A 9,194-nucleotide genomic window follows, 5' to 3' on the forward strand; every position below is an offset into this window, starting at 1 on the left:
ATGTTGCCATCCATTCAGATTTTGAGAGATCATGTTGACCTGTTGAGTTAACACTTTGTTCTAAGCCAATATGGCATTCAGAGCATCAATTTCAAGAACTCTTTTCTTCTGAGGCATCCCATTATTCACGAAATTCCTCTCAGAAGTGTACATGAATTGGTTGTTTGCAACCACGTCAATGAGTTCTTGAGCCTCTTTAGGCGTTTTCTTTAGGTGAATAGATCCACCTGCATAATGGTCCAATGACATTTTCGAAAATTCAGACAGGCCATAATAGAATATATCTAATATGGTCCATTCTAAAAACATGTCAGATGGACATCTTTTGGTCAACTGCTTGTATCTTTCCCAAGCTTCATAGAGGGATTCACCATCTTTTTGTTTGAAGGTTTGAACATCCACTCTCAGCTTGCTCAGCTTTTGAGGAGGAAAGAATTTATCTAAGAAGGCAGTGACCAGCTTATCCCAGAAGTCCAGGCTATCCTTGGGTTGTGAATCCAACCATATTCTAGCTCTGTCTCTTACAGCAAAGGGGAAAAGCATGAGTTTGTAGACTTCAGGATCAACTCCATTCGTCTTTACAGTCTCACAGATCTGCAAGAACTCAGTTAAAAACTGGTAAAGATCTTCAGATGGAAGTCCATAAAACTTGCAGTTTTGTTGCATTAAGGCAACTAGCTGAGGTTTCAGCTCAAAATTATTGGCTCCAATGGCAGGAATGGAGATGCTTCTTCCATCAAATTTGGACGTTGGCTTTGTGAAGTTACCAAGCATTCTCCTTGCATTATTATTATTTTCGGCTGCCATCTCCTTCTCTTGTTCTAATGTTTCTGAAAGGTTACCCTTAGATTGTTGTAACTTAGCTTCTCTTAATTTTCTCTTCAGAGTCCTTTCAGGTTCTGGATCAATTTCAACAAGAGTGCCTTTTTCCTTGTTCCTGCTCATATGAAAGAGAATAAAACAAGAGAAGAAAGAGGAATCCTCTATGTCACAGTATAGAGATTCCTTTATGTTAGTAGAAAAAGAAAGGGGAGAAGAATGTAGAAGAGGGGATTCGGATTTTTAGGTGAAGAGAGGTGAAGAGAAGTGTTAGTAATTAAATAATTAAATAGAATAAGAGAGAAGAGATAGAAAATTCGAAAATAATTTTAAAAAGGGGTTAGTAATTTTCGAAAATTAGAGATAAGATAAGATTAAAATTAAAATTTAAAACAAAAGAATTTTTGAAAAAAGATATGAGATATTTTCGAAAATTAGAGAGGGAAAAGTAGTTAGGTGATTTTGAAAAAGACAAGAAACAAACAAAAAGTCAAAGAGTTAGTTGAAAAAGATATTAAAATCAAATTTGAAAAGATAAGAAGATAAGAGGTTAGATAAATGAATCAATCACATTAATTGTTAGTGTAATTTTGAAAATATGATATAAAGATAAGAAAAAGATTTTGAAAATAATTTAAAAAGATTTTTGAAAATTTTCGAAAAACAAAGATAAAATTGAAAAGATATGATTTTTGAAAAAGATTTTAAAAAGATAAGATATTTTTTTAAAAGTGAAAATTTGACTTGACTTGTAAGAAACAACTAATTTTGAAAATTTTTGACTAAGTCAACTCAAATTTTCGAAAATTTGGAGAAAAATAAGGAAAAGATATTTTTTTATTTTTGAATATTTTAATTATGAGAGAGAAAAACATAAAAATAACCCAAAATATGAAAATTTTGGATCAAACACATAATGCTTGCAAGAACACTATGAATGTCAAGATGAACACCAAGAACACTTTGAAGATCATGATGAACATCAAGAACATAATTTTGAAAAAAATTTTGATGCAAAGAAAACATGCAAGACACCAAACATAGAAATCTTTAATGCATGGACTCTAACAAACGAAAAATGCATATGAAAAACAACAAACAACACAAAACAAGAAAACATCAAGATCACACAAGAAGACTTACCAAGAACAACTTGAAGATCATGAAGAACACCATGAATGCATGAATTTTTGAAAAATGCAAGAAAATTTTTTAAAGCATGCAATTGACACCAAACTTAAAAATTGACTCAAAACTCAAACAAGAAACACAAAATATTTTTGATTTTTATGATTTTATAATTTATTAGTATTTTTATTAATTTTTTTCGAAAATATTTTTGGAAAAACGAAAAAGAAAAGAAAATTTTGAAAAAGATTTTTTTTTTGAAAAGAAAATTACCTAATCTGAGCAACAAGATGAACCGTCAGTTGTCCATACTCGAACAATCCCCAGCAACGGCGCCAAAAACTTGGTGGACGAAATTGTGATAAAAGAGTTCCAGGCACTGTTAGAGAAGCTCACAACTTCGTTCAACTTAACCAGCAAGTGTACTGGGTCATCCAAGTAATACCTTACGTGAGTAAGGGTCGATCCCACAGAGATTGTTGGTATGAAGCAAGCTATGGTCACCTTGTAAATCTCAGTTAAGTGGATTCATAGGGTCAAATGTAACTGGATTAGATAATTAAAAGATAAATAAATAAAATAAAAAAGGATAGAAATACTTATGTAGATCAATAGTGGGAATTTCAGATAGGCGTGTGGAGATGCTAGAATCCTCTCGAATCTCTACTTTTTTATTACATTCATCCAATCCTTCTTACTCCTTTCCATAGCAAGCTGTATGTAGGGCATCACCATCATCAATGGCTACTTTTAATCCTCTCGGGAAAATGGTCCTATGTGCTGTCACTGCACGGCTAATCGTCTGGAGGCATCACCCTTGTTGATAGCTACATCCCATCTTCTCAGTGAAAATGGTGCAAATGCTCTGTCACAGCACGGCTAATCAGTTGTTGGTTCTCGATCATGTTGGAATAGGATCCATTGATCCTTTTGCGTTTGTCATCACGCCCAGCAATCACGAGTTTGAAGCCCGTCACAGTCATTCAATACTGGAATCCTACTCGGAATACCACGGACAAGGTTAGACTTTCCGAATTCCCGGGATCCTACTCGGAATACCACAGACAAGGTTAGACTTTCCGGATCCCTATGAATGCTGCCATCTATCTAGCTTATACCACAAAGATTCTGTTGGGGAATCTAAGAGATATGCGCCCGGCCTAGAGTAGAACGGAAGTGGTTGTAAGTCACGCGCGTTCATAGGTGAGAATGATGATGAGTGTCACGGATCATCACATTCATCAAAGTGTTGTGCAACGTATATCTTGGAATAAGAATAAAAGAGAATTGAATAGAAAGTAATAATAATTGTATTGAAACTTGAGGTACAGCAGAGCTCCACACCCTTAATCTATGTTGTGCAGAAACTCCACTGTTGAAAATACATAAGTGAAAGGTTCAGGCATGGCCGAATGGCCAGCCCCCTAAATGATCAAAAGACCGAATGATCAAATACTAGAACAGTCAAAGATTAAACTATCAAAAGATGTCTAATACAATAGTAACTTATCCTATTTATACTATACTAGCTACTAGGGTTTACATGAGTAAGTAATTGATGCATAAATCCACTTCCGAGGCCCACTTGGTGTATGCTTGGGCTGAGCTTGATCTATCCACGAGCTGAGGCTTTTCTTGGAGTTGAACTCCAAGTTATAGCGTGTTTTGGGCGTTCAATTCCAAATCATTACGTGTTTCTGGCGTTTAACTCCAGACAGCAGCATGTACTTGGCGTTCAACGCCAAGTTACGTCGTCAATTTCCGAATAAAGTATGGACTATTATATATTACTGGAAAGCTCTGAAATGATAGAAAAACACACAAACTCATAGTAAAGTCCAGAAATGTGAATTTAACATAAAAATTAATGAAAACATCCCTGAAAGTTGCTTAAACTTACTAAAAACTACCCAAAAACAATGCCAAAAAATGTATAAATTATCCGCTCATCAGTCATCATGGATGATTTTTCTGTCTTTGGCAATTCATTTAACACTTGCTTGCATCATTTAACTCTTGTTTTGAAAAGATGCCAAGAAACTAACTTGGTATTGAATTGGGAGAAATGCCATTTCATGGTTCCTGAAGGGATAGTTCTTGGGCAAAAAGTGTCAAGCAAAGGTATAGAAGTTGATAAAGCTAAAATAGAAATCATTGAAAAGCTCCCTATACCTGTTAATGTAAAAGCGGTAAGGAGATTTCTTGGGGATGTTCGCTTTTACAGGAGGTTCATCAAAGATTTTTTCAAAAATAGCAAAACCATTGAGCAATTTGCTAATGATTGATAGTCCTTTCATCTTTGATGACAGTTGCAACCATGCCTTTGAAACTTTAAAGAAAAAACTCATTACAACACTAATTATCAGACTCCCTGATTGGGAATTACCTTTTGAACTTATGTGTGATGCAAGTGACTTTGCAATTGGTGCTGTGTTGGGGCAAAAGAAAGACAAGCTGCAGCATGTCATATATTATGCTAACAAGGTGTTAAATGAAGCACAGAAAAATTATACCACCACTGAGAAAGAGCTTTTGGCAATTGTATATGCATTTGATAAATTTAGACAATACTTGATTGGTTCAAAGGTTATAGTGTATACTGATCATGATGCTCTCAAGTATCTAATGTCTAAACAGGATTCAAAGCCAAGGCTTATTAGGTGGGTGCTGCTGCTACAAGAATTTGACATTGAAGTAAGAGATAGGAAGAGAAGTGAGAATCAAGTAGCAGATCATTTGTCAAGAGTGCCACAAGAGGCCAATCAAGATATACCACAGTAAGTGAATGAAAAATTCCCTGATGAGCATCTTTTCCAAGTCCAGCAAGAACCATGGTTTGCTGACACAGTAAACTACAAGATGGAAAGAAAAATCCATCAAGAACATCCAGGCAGCAAGTGAAAAAGCTACTCAATGAAGCCAAAAAATTTTTGTAGGATGAACATTTTTGTTCAAAAGATGCCCGGATGGACTGATTAGGAAGTGTGTCCCTGAAACTGAAATGAGAGACATATTGTGGCATTGTCATGGTTCAGCCTATGGTGGACACTTTGGACCAGAGAGAACAGCTGCCAAAGTATTACAAAGTGAATTTTATTGGCCAACTATATTCAAAGATGCCAGAGAGTTCATTCATCAGTGTAATGAGTGCCAAAGAACTGGAGGACTATCAAGAAGGAATGAGATGCCTCAAAATTTCATTCTTGAAGTGGAGCTATTTGATCTTTGGGGCATTGATTTTATGGGCCATTTTCCTCCTTCTTACTCTTTCAAATATATTCTGGTTGCAGTGGAGTATGTCTCAAAGTGGGTGGAAGCCATAGCCACAACCACATGTGATGCACATATTGTCCTTCAATTCCTTAAGAAGCACATTTTCACTAGCTATGGAGTGCCCAAGGGTCTTGTCAGTGATGGTGGTAGTCACTTTTGCAACAAGTAGATGGAAAAACTCCTTCACAAATATAGAGTGATTCATAAAGTAGCCACACCATATCACCCTCAGACTAATGGCCAGGCTGAGTTAGCAAATAGGAAGTTGAAGAAGATCTTAGAGAAAACAGTAGGAAGCACAAGAAAAGATTAGGCCAGGAAGCTGGATGATGCCTTATGGGCGTATAGAACAGCATTCAAAATCTCTATAGGAAGGTCTCCATTTTAGCTAATCTATGGAAAATCATGCCACCTCCCTGTGGAACTAGAACACAAAGCTTACTGGGCTACTAAGCTTCTAAATTTTGATCTTCAAGCAGCAGGAGAAAAAAGTTTGTTACAACTCAATGAGCTAGATGAATTCAGACTGAAAGCTTATGAGAGTGCAAATATATACAAAGTGAGGACAAAAAAGTGGCATGATAAGAAAATTTTGAAAAGAGAGCTCAAACCAGGACAGCAAGTACTCCTATATAATTCCAGGCTCAAGATTTTCCCAGGCAAGTTCAAGTCTAAATGGACTGGCCCCTATTTGATCACAAAGGTTCTCCCTTATGGAAGCATTGAACTTCTGGATGAGGCTACAAGGAGCCATTTCATAGCAAATGGTCACAGGACAAAGCATTACTTGGGAGATCAATGGGACAAGGAAAAGGAGGTTCAGAAACTGACCTGAGCAAGAATGAAGGATGTCAAGCTAGTGACAATAAAAGAGCACTTGTTGGGAGGTAACCCAATCTGGGGTAATCCCTTTTCATATCTATTTCAATAAAAAGGTTGAGTAGTCTTATATGTATTGCAAGGAGCTAAGTTTGGTGTTGCACACCAAAACAATTTAAGGGAGAATGAAGAATGTTAAGTTTGGTGTTCCACCAAGAATCTCACTTAAAAACACATCTTCACCTTCTGCATAAAGAGTTGCTAGCATATATATATATATATGGTTGACTGGTTGTATAAGAAACATTGGCAAGGAACTAAGTTTGGTGTTCACACACCAAAAATAAGTTCAAAAGCCTACAAGCAAATCTTGCATAGTAACTAGTTGCCTAAGGGCTTGAGAAACAAGCAACTTTTAAGGATTATGTAGGAAAGAATTCAATCTGTGAAAAGGGTTCTGCATCATCATCCAAAGGAGGAACAACAGAGAGAAATAATGATGACAAAAGGAAAAGCTGAGACACATTCCCAACAGGTTGTATTGATAGTTAATCCTTGTTGCTTTAAAGTATTTTAACTTGGGGATTCCTATATGACTTGTTAAAGTGTTCAATTAGGTGTAAGTAGAGATGTTTACCAAAAATGCTAGCCTGCATAGTGCTTATCATAAGTCATCTGCTTGAATTTTTGTTTTGTTTCCCTTTTGCATAAATAAAAGAAAAGCGTTTGAAACAGAAAGTGACTGTCCAATGTTGTAGGAATTAGAATGAAAATTAAGTGGTGGTACTTGTTTGATTTAATGATTAGCTCAATAATAAAAGCTGCATGATAGAATACTCTTTCTAGTGTGAATTAAGTTGTTGCTATAAAGTCTTTTATTAATGAACATCCCTTGAGAATGAAGCAAAACAAAAAGAAAAAGGAAGAGAAAAGCCAAAACATGGCAAAGAAACAAACAATAAGGCTAGACACCAATAGCTTGGACCCTAGGACATATGCCTGTAGTGCTTTTGTACTAGGATTTACTTGGACAATTAGGTTCTGAGGAGTATTCTGAAACTTGGCCACTTGGATCAACTGATCTGGGATTTCCAACCGAAAGTCCACCATTAGGAACAACCTAGCTACAAAGCATTTAGTGATCCAGAGATATGCTGGACATCAATGTTCTTAGGAAGAAATTGTGAGCCATGTGTCTGTGGTGAAGTAGTGTTGAGCAAAATTGAGCCAAAAGGCTGCTGCAACACTTGCCACAAAGCTTTCATTAAGAAATAAGCTCTCTAAGCAAGAGAAAGAAAGAAAAAGCTAGCAAGGGATCAAGCAAAAAGCAAGGCAGTATAATAGCAACTCTAGTGAACCCTTAAGGAAACATTTCTTATCTATCAGCAAGGAATAAGTGAGCTACATTTGTCTGCATAAAACTCCATGAACCAAGTTCAATTATCTGCTAAATAAGGACATGTATGCTTCTCTGTTTCATTTCATTTCTTCTTATTTTTAGTGCTTGCTTGGGGACAAGCAAGATTTAAGTTTGGTGTTGTGATGACAAGTCATCTTATGCTAGATTTTCAAGCATTTTTCACTTGTTTCATTAGGTTTTATCCACTTTCTTGCACAATAAGTAAGTGACTTGGAGTAGATTTTCATGATTATGTTGAATCAATCAACCATCAATTATTTGACACAAAATCATAGGGTTTTTGTTGGAATTAATTGATTTTATGAATGATGCAAAGACCTTGTGAATTTGGTGATGTTTTGATTGTTTATTTAGTTGTTTGTAGGGAAGAAAAGGAGAAACAAAGGGTAAAGTTCACTTAATGAACTTAGAGTTCACTAAGTGAACTTCCAAGAAAAGCATGGGCCAAGGACCAAAGCTCAACAAAGGAGCCAAGTTCACTAAAGTGAACTTCAAGTTAACTTAGTGAACTTTATCATGGATTACACAAGGCCTGGGAGCAAAGGAACGCTCAACCAAGGCTCAACAAAGGCCAAAGTTCACTAAAGTGAACTTCAAGTTCACTAAAGTGAACTTCAAGTTCACTTAGTGAACTTTTTCGTGGGTTATACAAGCCTGGAAGCAAGGGAGCACTCAGCCAAGGCACAACACAAGAGCCAAGTTCACTAAAGTGAACACCAAGTTCACTTTTGTAAAATTTTTCGTGCCTCACACCAGGGAAAGAAAACGCGCGACAAAGGGGAGGCAAGCATCAAAGGAATGTTCAATCAAGTGAACACCAAGTTCACTTTTGTGAACTTTTTCGTTCAAAAGAGCTGACCCATGCCTCCAACTCAACTGAACCAAGACCAACTGGATCCATCTCTCTTCAAATCCAAAAACCAAAAGGCCCACTCCAAGCTTTGAAGATCAAAAATAAAAAGTGTATAAATAGGAGTTAATTCAATTTGTAAAAGAGGCGGAGCTCAATTTTTAGTTTTCTCTTTTTGATTTTTCTCTTTGTGAATTCTGGAGAATTGAGATCGAATCTGAGATTGTTTTCTGTTTTCATTTTCTTCTTCATCAATTCTGCTCCCTGGATTTTGGGTTTTTGAACTCTGATTGAAGAATTCTTTGAAGTTCTTCATCTTGGAGTTCCATTTTTCTTTTCTGCTTACTAAGTTTAAGAATTTAAGATCTGATCTCAATTGTTTCTTTAAGTCTCAATCTGAAGCAAGTTTTTTGCTTCTGATTTTCATTTCTTCTGCAATTTTCATTTCTGCTTTAAAAATTTATGCAAATCTACTTCATCTCTTACTTCTCTGTAATTTACAATTCTTGTTCAATTCTGAAACCCAGCCCCCAAATCCCTTTAATCTTCAAGCAATTGAAGTTTATCAGCAATTTAGATTCAGTCATTTAGTTTTCTTGCACTTTAAGAACCATTTACATTTCTTGCAATCTAAGTTTCAGTCATTTACATTACTTGCACTTTAAGTTTCAGCTCAATTTACATCTTCTGCACTTTAGATTCTGTCAATTTCCCCTCTCTCTTTTATTTTTTTTGCAATTTAGCTTCTGTTAATCAATTTCCAATCAAATCATATAACATTCGCTTAACTAAATTCATCACCTAACTAAAATTGCTCAATTCATCAATCCCTTTGAGATCGACCTCACTCTTGTGAGTAATTACTACTTGATGCGACCCAGTACA

General features: G+C 35.9%; 1 non-coding gene across 1 annotated transcript; it reads left to right on the forward strand.

Moving 5' to 3' along the window:
• Window positions 1-307: 307 nt before the first annotated feature.
• On the forward strand, window positions 308-411 carry LOC127740847 (small nucleolar RNA R71). The gene has a single exon (XR_008001703.1). It is a non-coding gene; the product is annotated as a small nucleolar RNA R71 (small nucleolar RNA).
• The last annotated feature ends 8,783 nt before the right edge of the window (window positions 412-9,194 follow it).

The sequence above is a fragment of the Arachis duranensis genome, chromosome 7 (genome assembly GCF_000817695.3).
Source record: "Arachis duranensis cultivar V14167 chromosome 7, aradu.V14167.gnm2.J7QH, whole genome shotgun sequence".
NCBI lineage: Eukaryota > Viridiplantae > Streptophyta > Magnoliopsida > Fabales > Fabaceae > Arachis > Arachis duranensis.